Below are 20,522 nucleotides of genomic sequence, written 5' to 3' on the forward strand. Positions count from 1 at the left end.
GGGGGGGGTTGTACAAAGCGCACTACTGGAAATATTTTCATAGGGAGGTTCAATACTTACATCAGGCCTTCTTTACACATCTCTTGCACTTTAACAGGGTTAGATAAATCTGAATAAAGGGAAGATTTTGTCCATTATGCCTGGGTTTTGTCAAGCACTTAGATGTCCAAGCGTTTCCACAAAAATCCTAAGTGCATGATAAAACGGCGTCCCCTGGCAAAAGCTTAGACGTGCACGCCAACAGCTAATGACAACATGCTATCCAAAACACTACTTATGTTTTCCATCTTAGCGGGAGCTTATGTGCTCGTCTGATTTGGCTGTTCAATCTGGTGCTGTGGGTTTCACTAGGAGCTTTTATAAATCTAAACAGAAAAGAGTTTTTTGTTTGACATTAAATTCTTATCTAAATCAGTCTCTTCCTCCACATATGTTGTGTAAACTTATCAAATGTTGAATGGCTACATTGGTATAGAATAATAATATTTTTTTATGCATTTGACCTAAAGTAATGCATCAGTAGTATTACTGCAATCATTTTTTGTATGAGTATTTGTAGTTTTGGTCTTGTTTTTATTTTATTTATTAATTCGTAATTTGAGCATAAGAATGTGTGTTTGTTTTAAAGTCCAGCTTTTGAAAGGCAGTTTGTGATGTCGAGCGTTGCAGGCAATTTTTTATTATTAAAGTAAAGTGTGCTGTTTTTTTGTCTGACGAAACGCCAAAACCAATTTTCGTTCGATGACTTGATTTACACAAAATTGTTTCCTAAAGCAATGACTCAAATTGTTCGTAAAGAGATTAACGCCTGAATTATATAATTTGAAATCTAATTCTATGCTGTGATTGGAGCAGGGACGCATCGAACCACTGTGCCGTTAAATTTGAGTTTAAATTGTGCTGCTTTAGATCTATATTTAATATGCAGCTTCACAAAAACTCTTTTAGATGAAAGTCATTACATTTGTTCAGGAAAGTTTATTTATTCAACCAAACTGCCGTTCGGCTAACCAGTTTACTTCCACACATATGAAACTTAATTTTTGATCATTAAAAAAAAGTTTTTAAAGACCCATTCCGATAAAAAAATTGTGTTTTTAGTGTTTTAATATGTTATTATGGCATTTTCGTGATGACTGAGGACATTTTATATGTATAGTTGAAGTCGGTGCCGACATTGTTATGTTACCGTGACAACACGCTGCACCACATAACAAATAGTCGGCTTCTTGTGAAAGTAGCGATTTTAACCGAAAAATTAACAAGAATAAAGTACTAAAAACTGATTAAATATTTATTTCTTTTGTAACCATGTGAACATGGCATTAGCCATGTAATGGCCTTTGAAGTGTGCTTTATCAGTAATTAGCACACTTCACGGAAGCAGCCAGTTCAGGCCTCCATGGCGTGCGTTAATTTCTGATGATGCACACTACATCGGCCTTTATATCTTACATAATATATATAAATCAATAATGTATTTAAGGTATTTCTATACAAATATGTCTAAATGTGTAAACCATGTAAATTCAAAATTGAATTGAATCAAGTCGAGTGGATTGAAAGAATTGGACAAAGTGTGAATTGAATCAGTCCAGGTTCTGGTAAATTGAATCAAATCTGGAAATTATTGGTGATACCGAGTATATACATTTCTTATTCTAACAACCGTTTTCCCTAAGTATTAGGATGTTAAAACTGACGACTACATAAAGGAACTTTTATTCACGAGGCAGATAAAAATCAACATTCATTATTAAAATCATTTTGAGTAAATTATGGTTTGTATCAGATTTGCAGTGTTTGACAGACGCTGCCCAGAGGTGATGCTAAAGTGAAGTCTTTAGACTCTAAATCCTTTCATGCCTGAATTTACTTCCAATTATATATAAAAAAATTCTTTGGTGTTTTTTTCCCTCTCAAGTTGATACTAAATTAAACGAATTGTTGTGAATTAGTGACATTTGACATGAAAGGGGAAAAAGTAAAAAAAACAATGTTGAATAAAAAAAGTTACAGATCAAAAAATGTCAATTTTTTAAGGCTTTTCCTTCAAATTAAAGTTCATTTTGAATAGTTTTTAATTTTAAATTACCCTCAGAACATAGATAACGACAAATAAGAACTGCTGGCTGAGGTCAACGCGGCAAATTCCTTGTCCTGAAATGCGACTGGCCAGCAGCTTATAAGGAGTAAAAATACTTCTATTAAAAAAAATTCAAGCCAGACATACAACTGAGATGGGAATTGAAGTAGCCTCTCTGCAAGCTGAGCAGCTCACATTCTGATGCCCCTCACCTTAACACTTTTACAGCTGTAATTGGCAAGTAGGTAATTGATTTGCTTCAAGTGAAGCAGAAAGAGCATGAAGGCCATCCAATAAATCAAATGAAACCAATGCAGCTTGTTCAATAACAGTGGCGGGTGCCCGTCTCATTCCCGCTGAGACATCAACCTTCCAAAAACCCAATTTTTACCAGGTCACTGTTATCTGTGCTCACCAGTAAGGTTTAACCAGCTCTAATGGGGAAAATGGCAAGTTATGAAGTAATTATGTTTTTAATGCACAAAGCTAATATTTATTTCAACTTTGTAACTGATAAGAGGGGTTCCGCCTCTTGATACCTTTTTTTTTAACTTAATACATGAGAAAACAATCACTGTGGTCATTTTCTAGCAAGTCATTTCAAATATGAAAAATTGAATGCTACTCTTAAATTGAGAAATGTCCGACCCGCTTCTTTGGAGACCCACTACTTGAGGACAGAAATGTTAGAGCAATTCCAATTTTACCAAAAGCATTCAGGATATTTGCGGTTGAAGATGACGCATCTCCAAAACACTACATCACAGTCAGAAGGTGTTTGCCGTCAGCTGACACACTTTACAGGTTTATGCTTCACGGTGGATTTATGCTTCTGCGGAGCCTCTGTGCTGCTGCTGTGGGCTGTAAGCAAGCGTGGATTAACAACCAGGACAGAAATGCATCCATGATGTGCTGTCAGTTGACCTGACCTCCTTCTCTACTTTCCCCTCTCTCTCTTTGTTCCTTTGCCATTCCCCTCTTTCTCCTCGTTCAACCCAGCTCCTTTTACCTTTTTACTCTCTTTGCCCTGCTACATGCCCTCCACTGCTTTTCCCAACAAGCCAATTGCAAGTAACGTGTGATTTAAAGGGCTGCAATTTTAATAACAGCTGTTGGTCTCAATTTTGATCTCTACTTCCTTCCTTTTGGATTGAAGACAAATTCTTCTGCATGGGACTTTACACTCAAAAGGCTTATTTTCTTTAAAATCCGAGGGCAGAATTTGTGTTTTTCACACTATGTTTTGCTTCTCTCCTCCCCAACTCTTTCCTCACACTCAGATGGCCCACGCTTGTCTGTACATTTGTCCCACTTCCCCTCAAAGTTGTGTTGCTAACCTCAGACTTACACATGTCCCACACTCTGGTTTTGCTTTCGTATATAGATTCAGACATCCTCGCCAAACTGCTGCACTTTTACCCTGTTTGCTTTTCAAATAAGTTATGATTCTGCAGTGCAACTGCACAAAAAATCTGAAGTCTTGTTTTGAAGCACATATACCGGTACTTTATACTATGGAGTCCTATACTTTTAATAATTAAATAAATAAATATTTAATGAAATAAATAAATATGAACTCATGCAAATACACAATCAACCAATAAATCTCTCATAAATATATAAAAAGATAATGAAATTGTGAAAAACCTGCACACTGATTTTAAATTAGCTATTATATTATTCAATATATTTCATTTTGCTTAAAAAACCTGTTCATTATTTTAAATCAGCATTTTAAAATATTTATTTTAATCATGTGGAATTTTATTATAATTCTACCTCTTTTTTTAAGAACCTTGGATTTCAAAATCAATATTTTCCAAAGTAGCTTTGTTTTTATTTCATGTTGCTGTTTTTCACAATGGCTTATTTATTTCATGAAGACCTTTTTCAGGAGAAAGGGTCTGTCTGTCAATCAAACTAGACAAGGTGGAGACACTTTTGTGATTGGCTATTCCTTTACTCAGACAAGAGCACCAGCACCCTGACTACATCGATCGAAGATGTTTCAGCGAACGTGACGGCGCAATGCCCACCCCTCAACACTGGGGGGAGTATGCACCTCAACACATCCACAGTGTTACCATAAATTGGGCAGTTTTGGTTCTAAATTTGCGGATAAAAGTGGCTTTGGGAGAGTGTGCATAATTCGGGTGATTTTGTGGTCGGTTCGGAAATTTGCATCTTCTCATGAACATCTAGTAGTGGCCTAAGTTAGGCTGAGTGGTTGTTGGAGTTCCACTAAGCTTCTATGAACTGGAGTTTCCATGAATGCACCATGCCGCGTGTGGGAGGGGGTACCAGCTAATGTTTTTAGCCGGATAGCCACATGGAGCGGTTGCTTGTGCTTATCTCAGTAACAATGCATGGATGCACAATGTACATGGAGAGTGTTAAGATGTCAGAAACGTCATCGCAGGAAAGGTTCAACATTTTCCCTGAGAGGGAAATAAAAATCAGAGGACCTGATTATAATCATTGTCTCGATGAAAATAGAAAAATATCACAAGGTTCAGGAGGCACGAGCAGGCTTGTCCCACTTTGCGCAGCTGCCTGGTCTGACTGTCGGTCCTCCTGCGAGCCGACATCAGGCACGATGTGAGCTCTGAGTGAATGGCGTGAGAATGAGGAGTGTTTCAACCGGGGATTTCGAGACGTGGACGACCGGAGCTCCTCTGTGGTTTGGTCCACACAATCCCTCAAACTACAAAAACAGAATCGTTCATGTTTGCTTCTTCTGCAGCAGACAGATTGTTTGTCTCTATTTGATCTCTAATGTCAGCAAAGCCTCGCGGATATCGCTGAAACATGAAATCTCTCTGACTGGCACACCGCTGAGCGGGTATCGAGGGATATGAGTCGATTTCCATGGATCAGCCAATGAGCGTTTAGATCCCACCCACTTTCACTGATTGACAGATAGACTCATTCTGCTGAAAAAGCTCTTCATGAAATAAATAAGCCATTGTAAAAACAGCAACATGAAATAAAAACAAAGCTACTTTGAAAAATATTGATTTTGAAATACGAGCTTCTGAAAAAAAGACATAATTATAATAATATTCAACATGATTAAAAATGAATGTTTTAAAATGCTGTTTTAAAATAATGAACAGGTTTTTAAAGCCAAAATGAAATATATTGAATAATATAATTGCTAATTTAAAATCAGTGTGCAGGTTTTTCACGATTTCATGATCTTTTTATATATTTATGAGAGATTTATTGGTTTTTGTGTATTTGCATTAGGTCATATTTATTTATTTAATTAAATATGTATTTATTTCATTATGAACAGTATAGGACTCCATATTATACAAGGCCTGGAAAATAATTCGCAAATTCATCATTATCGCGATATCAAGCTGTGCAATGCACATTCCGCAAAGGTCATCAAAACCTGCAATAAATGGTTACCTTAAACGTGCCAAAACAATCTTATTGAGGTTGGCAAGGGGGCTACTTTGGTAATATTTCTGCCTCGAAGTGTCCTTGGGCAAGACACTGAACCCCACCTTGCCTGTGGTGAAGCCATCAGTGTGTGAATGTGTGTGTGGGTAAATGGGACTGTAAAGCACCTTGGCTCTTCAAGGAAGGTAGAAAACTGCCACACAAGTGTGCGCCATTTACCATTTAACAAGTCAAATAAAACCCTTTAGACATTTGACGAATCAGATAAAGCCCTCTTATGCTAGATGCTTGGCTCCTATGTGTCATGGCCTGGCAGCTACTCCCTCCTCCCCCCTCCTTCCTGTGTTGCACGCGACCAGCTGGATCCACTCACCTCATCTACACCTTCCTTCATAAGCTCCTCCTGGATCATCAGCCGGTGCCAGTTCGTTGTTCCTCCTATGGTGCATAGTCTGGTCAGCTCATGTTTGTTGTCTCCGTTTCATAGAACCAAGCTCATGTTATTGTCTTCGCTCTGCTTCAGGACATTAACCTTCTGGATCCTCACCTGGTCGCAGTCCTCCCACGTTGCAGTCACGCCAACCCTGAAACCTCCAGCCAGCCGCCTCGCCTCGCCTTGCTTCAAGCTTCGCCCACGCCATCTCAAGTAACCTTCAGCCTGCGCCTCGTCTCGTCTGGATTCAAGCCTCGCTCTCGCCGCGGTTCACCCTCGAGGAGATTCCCGCTCAAGATTTCCACCAGCCTGCTCTCGCTCTCTCTCCAGGAAGGAAGCCCTGTCAAGCTCACGTTCAGATTAAACCACTTTATACTTACCGTTGTGTCAAGTCTCCTTCCGGGTTCCAGCATCTGGGTCATTCCTGAACTCTCGTTCGAATCATGACAGAACGAAGTGGCCAAACACCTGACCCAGCTGACCCGGAGGGACTTCGTCACGCCATTGCCTTCCAAGGTAACTTGTTGAATCGCCAAGCTGACGCTTTGACGCAAATGTCCTCCGCCCAGCAGGAACTATTTCGCCGTCTCGACGGCATAACGCAATCGCTAATGGAACTGACCGGGCAAACCACTAACCTCGCCTCCGGTGCCGCTTCCACTTCTTCCGGCAACAGTGCCACTTCCGCTTCCCAGTTTTCCCCGGAAAACGTTCGTCTACAGCCGGAACCCTTTTTCGGGGATGTTTCTGCCTGTGGAGGGTTCCTACAACAGTGTGACCTGATTTTCCAACAAGCCCCCAGGTATTATCAAGCCGACCACGCTCGCATTTCTCTCATTGTAAATTCTCTCCGCAGTAAGGCGCTACAATGGGCTCAAGCATTCCTAGCCGCTCATCCCATCACGCATCTTCCATTCGATCGCTTCCTGGGGGAATTCCGCCTCGTCTTCGACCAACCCCGAAAGCAGGAAGAAGCCACCCGGCGGTTGCTAAGTCTCAAACAAGGCAACCGCCCGGTAAGCGAACACCTCATAGACTTTTGAATTCTTGCTGTCGAGGCCGGATGGCCGGATCCCGCGCTCAAGGGAATTTTTTACCAGTCTTTGAATGAACGCATTAAAGATCACCTTTGTACCCAGCCTGAAACGGACACTTTTGAGGAGCTCGTCACGGCCGCTCTAAGGTCGGACCTCCGCCTCCGGGAACGCCAAACGGAGCAGAAAAGTAAGCCGCCGTCGACTCATGTCAATCCTGTTCGCCCCTTACCTCTGGTAGCTCCTGCTAACCCTGCTTCACCTTCGGTTAGACTCGATGAACCCATGCAAATAGGTCACTCCAAGCTCTCTTTCGAAGAGAGAAAGAAACGTCGGGATGAGGGACTATGTTTTTACTGTGGGCAGGCGGGTCATCAGGTCTCACAGTGCGCGGTTCGTTTAAACCCCCGAACCCCCCGTTAAATGACAGGCCACGGGGGGGTGTGCCAGAAACTTCTCATGTTCCCAAGTTTCTGTATGTTCCTGTCAAAATCTGCAACCAAAGCAAAATTCTGGAAACTAAAGCACTTATTGACTCAGGGGCCGAACACAGTTTAATGGATCTAAGTCTCGTTCAAGAACTCTCTCTCCCTGTCGAAGTTCTCGATAACGCTGTTAATGCAGCCGGGTTGGGGGGTAAACAACTGTCACGCATCACCAGACGCACCGGTCCGGTTCTCGTTATCACCTCCGGTAACCATCGGGAGTACCATCACTTTTTCATCACCCAATGTCCTCAGACACCCTTAATTCTCGGGTTTTCTTGGCTCCAAAAGCACAACCCTTGTTTAGATTGGGGATCCTCCCGCGTCACCAACTGGAGCACCTTCTGTATGGCTAATTGCCTGCAGTCTGCTGTACCCCACACCAAGTTACCTGACCCAGGGTCTAGTAAGGAAATCGATCTTTCGAACATACCCTCCTGTTACCATGACCTTCGTTCCGTTTTCTGCAAATCCAGGGCTAGTGCCTTACCTCCACATCGTCCTTACGATTGCGCCATCGAATTGCTTAATGGAGCTCCTCTCCCTAAGAGCAAATTGTACAATCTTTCTGGTCCGGAGAAGAGCTCCATGGAGGCTTATATTCAGGAGGCGCTATCCCTTGGTCACATCCGTCCTTCTTCTTCACCGGTCGCTGCTGGTTTCTTCTTTGTGGAGAAGAAGGATAAAACGTTGCGTCCTTGTATTGACTTTAGAGAATTGAACCAGATCACAGTTAAAGATAAGTACTCTCTACCGTTACTAGAGTCGGTTTTCAATTCTGTTCAGCAAGCTAAGTTTTTCACCAAGCTTGATCTCAGGAATGCTTATCACCTGGTACGCATGCGCGAAGGTGATGAGTGGAAAACAGCGTTCAACACCCCGCTGGGCCACTTTGAATATCTCGTTATGCCTTTTGGCCTCACCAACGCTCCTGCGGTGTTCCAGCGTTTGGTGAATGACGTTCTTAGGGATTTTCTGAACCGATTTGTATTCGTGTATCTCGACGATATTCTGGTCTTTTCAGCCTACGAGACTCAACACGAACACCACGTCCGTCTTGTCCTAGAACGTCTTCTCGCTAATCAGTTATTCGTCAAGGCAGAGAAGTGTGCCTTTCATGTTTCCTCTGTCCCCTTCTTGGGTTATATCATTGAGGCTGGTAATATTCGCCCCGACCCCGCCAAAATCGAGGCCGTCGTGCAGTGGGAGACACCTCAATCACGTAAAAAACTTCAACAGTTCCTAGGGTTCTCAAATTTCTACCGTCGTTTCATTCGGGACTATAGTTCTATTGCTGCTCCCCTCACACAGCTTACTTCCACCAATCGCCCCTTCGTCTGGGACTCTGCCGCTGATGCCGCTTTCAAGCGGCTCAAGACCCTGTTCGTGTCCGCACCCATTCTCATTCAACCCGATGTGTCCAGACAATTCATAGTGGAAGTCGATGCCTCGGACTCTGGAGTGGGGGCTGTGTTATCCCAGCGCGAGGACAGTTCAGGAAAGCTCAAACCATGTGCTTTCTTTCCGCGCAAATTGAGCCCTACCGAGCAAAATTACGATGTGGGCAATCGCGAATTACTGGCAATCAAGCTCGCGCTGGAAGAATGGCGCCACTGGCTGGAGGGGGCGGAACAACAATTCATCATCTGGACCGACCACAAGAACTTGGCTTACCTACGCAGTGCTAAACGGCTTAACTCACGCCAGGCCAGATGGTGTTTATTTTTCGACCGTTTCAACTTTGTCATCTCTTACCGTCCGGGCAGCCGTGACGTCAAGCCGGATGCCTTGTCTCGCAAATACTCCACCACAGAAACCCGCACTGACTCTACCATTCTGCCAACGTCATGTTTCATAGGAAATCTCACTTGGGAGATCGAAAACAAGGTGCAGCAGGCTCAGAGTGAGATCCCCGCCGGTGTCACCAGCCCTCCGGGCACTCTCTATGTTCCAGACTCCCTCAGGTCTGACGTCCTCGCCTGGGGTCATACCTCACGTATCGCCTGCCACGGAGGGGTTTATCGCACCATTCGTCTGCTCAAGCGTCGTTTTTTTTGGCCTACCTTGGAACGCGATGTTAAAGAGTACATTGCGGCCTGCAGCACGTGTGCCCGTTCCAAGACCTCCAACAGACCTCCCTCGGGACTTCTGCAACCCCTGCCAGTCCCAAGCCGTCCCTGGTCCCACATAGCGGTGGACTTTATCACGGGACTTCCACCTTCACAGGGCCATACTGTCATACTAACCGTCATAGACAGATTCTCCAAAGCTGCCCAGTTTATTCCACTCCCTCAACTTCCCACAGCCACGGAGACCGCCGACACCCTCGTCAACCACGTCTTCCGACATCATGGGATCCCTTGTGACATCGTGTCAGATCGTGGCCCCCAGTTTACATCTCAAGTTTGGAAAGCATTCTGCTCCGCCCTGGGGGCCACGGTCAGTTTGACTTCAGGGTACCATCCTCAGGCTAACGGTCAAGCGGAGCGGGCGAACCAAGAGCTAGAGGCCGCCCTCAGATGCTTGGCAGCTCAGAACCATGCTGACTGGTCCAAGTATCTGATTTGGGCAGAATATGCCCATAATTCCCACACCTCTACAGCCACGGGACGGTCACCTTTTGAAGCCTCGCTGGGCTACTCACCCCCCTTGTTTCCTTCCCAGGAATTGGATCTGGCGGTTCCCTCTATCCAGCTCCATCTGCAGCGCTGTCAGGAGATCTGGCTGCTGACCAAGGCCGCCCTCGTCCGCACCGCTGAGAATAACCGCCAGATTGCCAACCGTCACAGGGGGGTGAGTCCCGAATACCAACCAGGTCAAAAGGTGTGGCTGTCCTCCCGTAATGTCCCTCTCCAGGCGTCCTCTCGCAAGCTGTCGCCCAAGTTCATTGGGCCATATACGATCGACCGGGTCATCAATCCGACCTGTGTTCGACTTCGTCTGCCGGCGGCTCTGCAAATACACCCCACATTCCATGTGTCTCAGATCAAGCCTGTTTCCGAGAGCCCTTTGTGCCCGCCGGCCACTTCCCCGCCGCCCGCCCGTACCATCGATGGGGCCCCCGCCTTCACTGTCTCCAAGATCTTGGACGTTCGGCGTCGGGGTCGCGGGGTCCAGTTCTTGGTGGATTGGGAGGGGTATGGTCCGGAGGAACGCTCGTGGATCTCGCGTTCGCTCATCCTGGACCATACCCTCATCGACGACTTCTATGCTGCCCATCCTGATCGTCGCCCTGGACCGCCTGGTGGCGGTCGTTGAGGGGGGGGTACTGTCATGGCCTGGCAGCTACTCCCTCCTCCCCCCTCCTTCCTGTGTTGCACGCGACCAGCTGGATCCACTCACCTCATCTACACCTTCCTTCATAAGCTCCTCCTGGATCATCAGCCGGTGCCAGTTCGTTGTTCCTCCTATGGTGCATAGTCTGGTCAGCTCATGTTTGTTGTCTCCGTTTCATAGAACCAAGCTCATGTTATTGTCTTCGCTCTGCTTCAGGACATTAACCTTCTGGATCCTCACCTGGTCGCAGTCCTCCCACGTTGCAGTCACGCCAACCCTGAAACCTCCAGCCAGCCGCCTCGCCTCGCCTTGCTTCAAGCTTCGCCCACGCCATCTCAAGTAACCTTCAGCCTGCGCCTCGTCTCGTCTGGATTCAAGCCTCGCTCTCGCCGCGGTTCACCCTCGAGGAGATTCCCGCTCAAGATTTCCACCAGCCTGCTCTCGCTCTCTCTCCAGGAAGGAAGCCCTGTCAAGCTCACGTTCAGATTAAACCACTTTATACTTACCGTTGTGTCAAGTCTCCTTCCGGGTTCCAGCATCTGGGTCATTCCTGAACTCTCGTTCGAATCATGACACTATGTAGAGTCATAGGGTAGTTTGGAGTACAATTTACAAGTTATGTTGACTCCTATTTAAATTAAGCCGTTTCAGTAAAATGGAAATTATGTTTTTTTTGCTATTTGTTTGCTACAAGTTATATCATCATCAAAATATTGATCACTAATATCGCAAATCACAAGATTTCCTCATATTGTGCAGCCCGACTTTATACAAAAATGTTATTCTTTTTTGTAGTTGTTTTCTAATGTGTCACACGAGCATGCAGAAACTGTATACGTATTCTTCAAATGTATACACTTTGAATTTTTGTTTGCTTCGGTTATTCTAGATCAGGGGTCGGCAACCCGCGGCTAAGGAGCCGCATTCGGCTCTTTGGCGCTGCCCTAGTGGCTCCCTGGAGCATTTTCAAAAATGTTTGAAAATGTAAAAAGATGGGGGAGAGAAATATATTTTTTGTTTTAATATGGTTTATGTAGGAGGAAAAACAAGATACAAACATTATTGACGTTCTACAAGAATGCATAGAAAATACTTTGTAACGTCAAGCAAGTACGTCAGTTGCATAGGGAAACCAGGAGCCAAGCTGTCAAAAAGTAGAGCTGTCAATCTATTGGCTGCGCTGGAGACATGTCCATGACACATGTAAGCCACGACTCCGAACAGTTACAAAGAGGAGCAGGCAGCAAGCTTAGCTGAGAGCATAGACTCCTTTCTGGCATTACAAGCCTGTTTACACACACCACATTGAACATTGCACAGAAGTCATCAACCTCTCTCCCTTCCACATTCACGGTGCAACATAAAGAAACAACATAAGAGAAAGAATAAACTAAGGTGGAACAACAAAACTACCATATGAAAAGAAACATGGTCAAACAAACGCTCATGCTGAGCCCTAATTAGATCAGGAAACCGCGTACCACAATCCCCTGCTGCTAGCAGACCTAAAATGCACATGACTTTTTTTTTAACTTTATTGTACAAAACGAAAGTACAATACAAAACACAAATTTACAAATTAAACTTCAGATATGCCAGGGGAGCATTCTTTTGTTCGAATCCTCAAAATAAAAATGACATCAAAAATCGGATTTCTTTATTACATTTCTTTAATTTTATCAAAGCAATGAAACATAATTCATTGATATTGTAGCAACCTGGAGGTTAGCCCCGCCTTCAGCCCCTAAGGCTCATGGGAAGTGGGGAGTTTCGGGGTAAAACCTTGAGTGAGTGTTGTGAATTGAAGTGACTTCCATGCTGTTTCGGCTGTTTATGTGCTTGGATAAACGGGTTTAATGCTGAAAAGGAATGTCGGTGCCCTTCCTGTTTAGTTTTGCTTGAGACTATCCGGGGTCGTGCAGTGTTTGAGATGCGGATAGCTTTTCAATTAAGCACTACACTAGCAGTTTGGCGTTGTGATCCCCGCTAAAGAGACGTCCCGGCTGGGTGGTTACAATATTATTGTATTGAAGTTAAACATGCACAACAGAGCAGTCACGTGACGCGTCGTTCTCCGCTGAATGCACTGCAGGGCAAATAAACATTTAATCGTTAATAATGCTCATTATGTATTTGTAGCAACTTAGTCATTTTGATAGTAGGCTAATATAGATACATATTGCATGTGTTGCCTTCATTATAAGGCTTAAATAGGGCTTTTAATATTTTGCGGCTCCAGACATGTTTGTTTTTTGTTTTGTTGGTCCAATTTGGCTCTTTCAACATTTTGGGTTGCCGACCCCTGTTCTAGATGCTAATCTGTTCAGGAGATAGAATTAGGTAGAGATAGAATTCTAAGGCCGATTTCCAACATTGGGTAATTAGAATCTGTGATAAGACGGCTAAGGAACCAAGCATTTAACAGCTGAAACATGGTTTTTGTAATGTGCAGTGGTAGCAGGAAGCAGGTGGAGGAAAACGGTAGAGTAGAGGTTTGTGGTGAGAATGAGAGGAGCCCCAGTGGAACGGTATGCAAAAAGAAGAGGTGAAGAAGGTCGGTCAACAGTTCAGAGCAAAGAAAAGTGAGGAAAAGAAGCAAAGGCAAGCGAAAATAAGTGTAGGTGTGCTGCGCGGCAATTGTCAACCTGAATGTATGATCTACAAGATGGGCGTGTCATAAAGAAAAAGACAAAAGGAAGAGCTGGAGGTAGCATAGCTGAAGATTTTGACGTTCTTTGTGATTGACTTAGATGGATTGGAGGACACTGAAGTACAAATATTGTTGGGGCTCTGGAAATAAAGCAGGAAAACCAGAGATTCAAAGAATTAAAGGAAGAATAGTAGATATTTGGTAAAGGATGGTTAGGTAAGTGCTCCTTGAAGGAGGCCTGGAGGAGTACCAAGGGGAAGTTATGGCTTAGTAACAACTTCTCTTGGACTAGATACGGGCTGTCTGAGGGGGAAAAAATGGGCAGACCTGTACGGAAAACATAGGTGGCCTGGAGGACGTCTCAAGTTCGAAGACTGCTCGGTGGTCATGCACATTTTTATGGGCGACCTGTTTAGACTGGATCATCGCGGATGAGTCATTATTTGGGAAATAAAATAAATAAAGTAATAAAGTAAAATAACGAATAGCAATTATATAAGAACGAAAAATTTAAAATAGCCCCCCCCCCCTCCCCGACGATATCATCGTCTATTCCGATGGTTGACTGCAAACATCGTCAACTGCCAATTTAGGGGACATCGCCCAACCCTACCACCCATTTCACTTTCTGCGTCACAAAATAGAGCCTTTTCAATCTGCATTTTTTCATCTGCTTCCGATTCATCCCAATTCAAGAAATACTCAAAACTTTAATCTTATATGCCCTCCATCATCACGTAAAACATGTTAAAACAACAAAAACAAGATTTTCATTCGAGCGAGACATCTTCGAGCGATAATCTTATGATTATCCAAAGCTTTCAATTTTCCACCGTCCCCACACTATCCAGATTTCTCCAATTTGAGATGGTATCTTAAACGGGTAGTCAAATGTTATATTTTAGTCCAGACAGAACCTTTCCTCAGCACACATGCAGCTCCGATCTAATTCTGTTGAATTCAGAACATTCAGGAAAGTAATTTTCAGCCCCTTAATCATTCGATTAAAAGAGCTTATTAAGAGGACAGAACTTGCTTGCAAAGGCAGGTTGTAGATGTAACCACAAAAAAGGCTTTTTACACTTAGAAGTGCAGTACAATTGTTGAAATTTGTAAAAAAAAACAAAAAAGAAAAAGGTCTGGTTACATTTGATTTGTTTTTCCTTTGCTGTCTTGGGCATCAAAGTGACACAGTATAAACATTTAGAGCAGAAACAGACGGAAAAGTAGGTTATTGTAAGATAAAAAAAAACCCAACATATTCGTACCTAATTGAAATGCAACGATGTCTGAAGAAATGGCTTTGAGTATCATCCAATGAGCATCAGAGTGGATGCCTTTTTGGAAGGCATGTAGCCTCTGGCCTTTGAGTCACTGACCATATGTAATTATACTATCACTGGTTTGTGCTGGTGTAGACCTTCCCTACATATAATGCCTGCCTTCCCTTGGTTTTATGTCAATACTTCCTTAAAAAAAGGGCTGTAGGACAGGCCAAACAATGTAAAAAATACACAGAATATTCAGGTAATTAGCAACACAGAGATTCTATGGGAATTATTTTTTTTTACTTTGTCTTGAATAAATGTTCATACAAAAAACATGGAGTGGGTTACGACAATACAGAAAAAGTTATAGATTTTAATACCAAACTTGAGTTGATTAACTTGAAACTGAGAGCAAGTGGTTCAGATTTGACTTTCTACCATAACTGTTGCACATGCTGCCCTCTGTTGGTGTTTTAGGAAATTTGGGCTACTGTGGTGCAACATGAGGACGATGTGAGGCATAGGAATATGGAATTAAAAGGCATGCCCATCCTAAGTTAGGCACAATTCTTATATACATTGGAAACGATGCAAAAGCTTGGAGTAGAGCTAACAATCTTTTAAAATGTCAGCAATCATATTTACTAGGGGTGTAACCATTGATTAACTTAATCGATTTCTAGTCCTGCGATCCAACCAGATCGATCTATTTGAGTCAAGTTATTAATCGAATCACCCATATAATTCAAAAATCTTCCAAAAATTAAATTAATTGATAATATTGATTTAGGAAAATACCATTTAGATTGAGGCACTGTAGGCTTATTTTATCATAACGTAAAAACAATCAAGTGCATCACAGCAACACACGTGATGTCGGCACAAATGATCAAGCCATCATTACAGTCCAATGTATGGAAAGACTTTGAATAAGATGTGACCATAGTGAGGTAGAATGTTCTAATAATGTTCTGTTTTATATTATTTTGATGTAAAAAAAACAGGCTGAACTTTGTGAAACTTAAAGGGCATTTACCATGCAAAATACATTTTTTGAGCTTTTAAGTGTATTATAATGTTCGTTCTTCATGAAAAGAAACCTTGAAGCGGTATTTTGATCCGTTCACGCATTTCTGAGCATTCCTCTAAAAACCTGCGCTCCGAGCACCAGCCCATATCTACCCACAAAATTGAGTGGGTTTTCACAAGCTGATGTACACAAGTGAGAACAGCCCCTTCCAGGAAGAGTCTGCGCTGCCAGCATCGCCCCCTGGCTAACACAAACTTTCTCTGCAGAGCTAGCGGTGTTTGGTAAAAAGGCGTTCCTTTTGTATGCACAATATGCACATCCATCTTCGAAAAAGTCTGGATGTTGTTTGTTTTTGGGCGAAACGCAGACACGCTGCAGAGGCCGACTCTAGGTTGAGGTCATGAAATGGGCGGCACCCTCCCGAGGCGAAAGCCGGTGCTTCAGAGATCGAGTTGTCTTACATCCAGGTTGGAAAAGACCTCAGGGAAATAACTAGTATTTTATTTAAAAAATTGTTCTTTTGTGTGAGTAACATATTATCATATACATGGATAAGGTTTACTATAAAAGGCTTAAGAATAGCATTACATAGGCCCTTAAAACCACAAGTCATGATCATTTTGATAGGTTACATAAAGACCTCAGTTGTCACCTTCAAAGCCAGGTCGCTATGTGATTGTAGCACAGTCACTTAGCTCACTGACAGTGACACTGTCAATGCAGCAGATCTTACAGATCACCGTGATAATCAGCCCAGAGTGGATTTCCTCAAAGAGAAGCGTTACGACGCGCTCGACTCTAATATTAGACAGCTCACCCTGAGGGGCTCATCTTCTCCACCTCACCAGGAGAAGGTCAAAAGCTCTGTGGAAACGCAATACATGTTATATTTGAATCTTTGAATGGACCTGTGCAGTGTGTGGTAATAATGAGCTTGGAAAATTGTCACGTTTTTATCTCATGACTGTCAGCAGTTTAATAGCCATTTATTAAAAAATGTTTACTGAAAATAAAACGTAAAAAAATGCAGGAAAATGGTAATTTTCTAACTATTCAGATAAAATAGTAAGTATTTCAAACAAAGTGATTTCTTTCGTACTTCAAAAGCAAGCTACTTTTCTTATTTAGCTACTGCAGTTTTGGGCATCCATATTTTTGACAAAGTATTGTTTTTCAAAAATGACCCCGAATCAAATATTATTCATATTTATCTAAAAATAAATACTTTAAACAGCTCTTCTCTGCCAAGGTTAACAAGATTATCACAGCTAAAATGTTAAGCTAATTACATTACAAGTATTGGCTTAGTTTTTTTTCTGTAATGATTTAACAAATACTTATTCAAGTACATCTTTAAACCAATCAAATTAAGGGCAAAATGTATATGAAATCACAATTAACCAACATTAGTGGCATTTAGGATGGGACAATCTAGCTAGCTAGCTTCTTTAAATAGGCAAACAAATCAAAGCAAATAGAAAAGGTTGTAAACAGCTTTTTATGTAGTTTAAGGTTTTACATCAACATGGGGTTACTAAAAAGCATTTTTCATCATAAGTTGATAAAAATTGGCCATATGCTGTCGGGGGAAAATACTCTTGATAGTGTCTCTCCCATGGCAGACTGGTCGGTCCTATGAAGAGCTAGACTTGGAGCAGTTCAAATGACTCTTATGGAAACAATAAAAGGTCTGCTACGTTGCCTAAACTGACATCACTGTGGCCCATCTCTTTGGAGCCAGACCTGGGTTGAGGCCAGCACCTGATGGCCGGGCCTCTTCCATTGGGTCAAGGTTCAGCCCAAATGGGACCAATTTCCCAAAAGTTCACTACCTGCGGAAGGGACTACATAGGGAAATGCCATCTAAGTTTTGGAGGTGGTCATGGGTGTGTGCCTCGACAGCACATGACATGGACTCTAACCAAGGGGACATGAAATGTTAACTCACTCTAGTATAGAGCCTGAGCTACTCAGGTAGGCTGAACGGTACTGGCTGAAGATGGTAGGGGTTGCTTTCACACACAGTTTGTTTTCTAAAAACCTAACATCTTTATAAGGGTTGGAATCTTTTGCACTCTGGCGGTGGCCTCATCCAAGTTTGCTTATTGGTTTCATTTTCCATTGTTTAACAGGAAGACATTTCCACCAAAAACACCTGTGTGATCAGAGGGAACGGCCTCCCTGATCTGAACCTGGGAAGTGTTTTGTTATTGGACCTCCGTACCAATCCCTGTTTGTCCATAACACTGTTCAAACACAAAGATGCCTTCGGTAGACATGGTACCAGGACCCTTTAAGCAGAAGGTAAAAGGTCAACATTGCAGTTTTCCCATCTGACCTTCAGCCATGTGTCTTGGCCATGCAGGGGAAGAAAGGGGGAGAGCTTTTAACCAATCCCCACCTAGTGGTGAGCTGAGTTCAATGGGAGAGGAGTATGCTAGACAAACTCAGCGGACAAAAATGAATTGTCAGCTTGGTGGGGAGTTGTTGACTTTAACTAAGGAAAAAGGAAGGAATACTTTAAGAGTGGTTGACACACCTTCTGCTGAGGAAGTAAAGGTTGGGAACCCAGTGGTGGCCTAGTCCATCACACAAGCTAAAATCCTGGAGGTAGTTGAAATGCTGCTCTGTGGTAGGTCCACAAACCTTCCAAGTTCATACAAGGTTCTACATCAATTTGAAAATGTGCAGACACAAGTGTGTCTTTTCCACAGACTTTTTCTTCAGAAATACAGATTGCGTTATGTTTCCACCTGCTTTATGCTACTTTTTTGTATGTAAAAGTCTTTTTAAATGAAGCTCTTGGAGATTATTAATCCTTTTAGCCCAAATCTGGTCATTTTTTCTCTATTCATCACAGCATCAGGTATTTAAATAAAAAAATAACAATTTTAATGAGGTGCATAATGTGTTTTTGCAGACACATCTCGGCAGAATCTAATTAAATTATATTTTCTTGGTGATGACAAGCACAACTTTTATTTTAGAATAATATGAAATTTACCATGAATAATTTCAGTGGACAACCTTCAGGTCATCAGACAGTGGCCAAAGGTCAAACTTGCATGCATTAGATTATTCCAGAGTCAAGTATAGAATACAAATTTGATATTAAGCTACTAAAGCAGGTTGATTTGTGCAAAAAAAAAAAAATAGCATTTAGCAATGAGGATTTGCAAGAGTTGAACATTTAATTTTAAAACTTTTTCAAATGTTTAGATTGACTCAAATTTAATCACTTTTTATTGGGTGTAATCCCGAAAGATTAAAGTCATTAAGTGAAAACTTATACCAAAGGAGGCAGGTTCTATGACTGTGCAGCTTACCTTTAATAATAAAAAGAAACATCAAAATGGAATAAATAGGCCAATCCTTTTCAATAGGAGTTGGACTATTGTTCTTTAATATTCCACTGTACTTGTGGTAGCTGCTTCACAATAGGCTACTTCAACCACACGGTATCCACAATGGAAAAGACGAATTATACTGATCCTGACCCTTGACTCTCCTTCTCGAGGAGGAGATGAAATGTAAATAACTAATCTAAAATTCAATGCATGACTGATGCAAGTGCTCTTTTATCTTAAACAGTTTAGCCATTGTTTTTCACAGGAAAACAAAAAGGCAAACAGGCAGGAAGTATAAATGTTAAAATAGGTAAACTTAAAATAATCTAAAATGTATACAAACGTGAACAGTTTCAAAAGATGGATATCTGATAAACTGTACAGAAAATGTAAAAAGACATCTCAAATGAAAACAAGGACAAAATAAAGCTATTGGATGTTAGGATTCACTTTTTTCTTATGACATCCATTAGGCTTAGATGCTTTATGTGCAGACAGACAGGCAGTTATAAAGACATAAAAATGGTCCTGAAAAGTCATTGATTTTACCTAAAAGTTACCTAAAAATGAGAAAAATCCAACAAGGAGAAGTTAAAAAGACCAAAAACACAATTTTCATTGGAAGGGGTTTTTAATGACAATTTTTTCATGGACTGGCCTGTAGGACGCTGAAGCTGGTGTCCAATTTTTTTTCAGCTACTGATTTCCCTCAACTTTATTGGGGAAAAAGTCCAAACTGACTAAAGGCCCGTACACACCGGGACGAATATTCGCCAGGCGTTTTTCGCCACGTTTTTTGTGTTCACACCCAGGCGATTTTCGCTGACGATGAGCCGAGCGAACATGCAATTTCATTCCCTGACATTAGATGGCGCTTAATGTAAACAGAAATACTCCTGTACACAAGGTGGCGCTGCGCAACTTTACGCTTCTTAAACTCGCTTTTCACTCAGAAGAAGAGAGCAAGTATTTACGCGCTTGTCAGAATCATACAAAGAATACATGAATATTTCAAGCATCAGTAGCTCCAACTGGTGCTTGGTTCGGGGATATTTTAGAATGTCCGTCATTATTTCTTCGCGGCTGTGTAGACGCAACTCGGCGTCTATCTTCTTCGCTGGTATGTGTGCTCAGCAAGGCAGTTTTGTGTTTGAGCGCCCCCAAGTTGTGTTTTACTGTAACTTCAGAGGCTCCAAACACGTGTGCAAAAGCGCCGTTCTCATTGGTCGAATAGATTTCGACGCGACGCGTCAGAAAAAAAAAAAAACGAACCCGAGGCGTTTTTTTTTTGACGCTTTGACGCGTGGCGTTTATTCGCATCGGTGTGCACACTCTCATTGGTGCCCTTTGTTTAGTCACGAGGCGTTAAACGTCGGCGAAAATCGCGCGCGAAATTCGTCCCGGTGTGTACGGGCCTTAAATTTATTGATTTTTTGTCAAAATGGAACCTAAATAACTAGACACCGACTTTTGCCTTGTCCAATTTTAAAGTGTAAATAAAA

At 42.3% G+C, this 20,522-nt stretch overlaps 2 long non-coding RNA genes across 2 annotated transcripts; both read left to right on the plus strand.

Moving 5' to 3' along the window:
* The first annotated feature begins 5,891 nt into the window (after positions 1-5,891).
* LOC111946858 lies at positions 5,892-6,309 on the plus strand. Its single transcript, XR_002872641.1, has 2 exons — positions 5,892-5,940; positions 6,021-6,309. It is a non-coding gene; the product is annotated as an uncharacterized LOC111946858 (long non-coding RNA).
* A 4,503-nt stretch (positions 6,310-10,812) lies between these two features.
* LOC110017563 lies at positions 10,813-11,230 on the plus strand. Its single transcript, XR_002292992.1, has 2 exons — positions 10,813-10,861; positions 10,942-11,230. It is a non-coding gene; the product is annotated as an uncharacterized LOC110017563 (long non-coding RNA).
* The last annotated feature ends 9,292 nt before the right edge of the window (positions 11,231-20,522 follow it).

Source organism: Oryzias latipes, chromosome 22 (assembly GCF_002234675.1).
Source record: "Oryzias latipes chromosome 22, ASM223467v1".
Lineage (NCBI taxonomy): Eukaryota > Metazoa > Chordata > Actinopteri > Beloniformes > Adrianichthyidae > Oryzias > Oryzias latipes.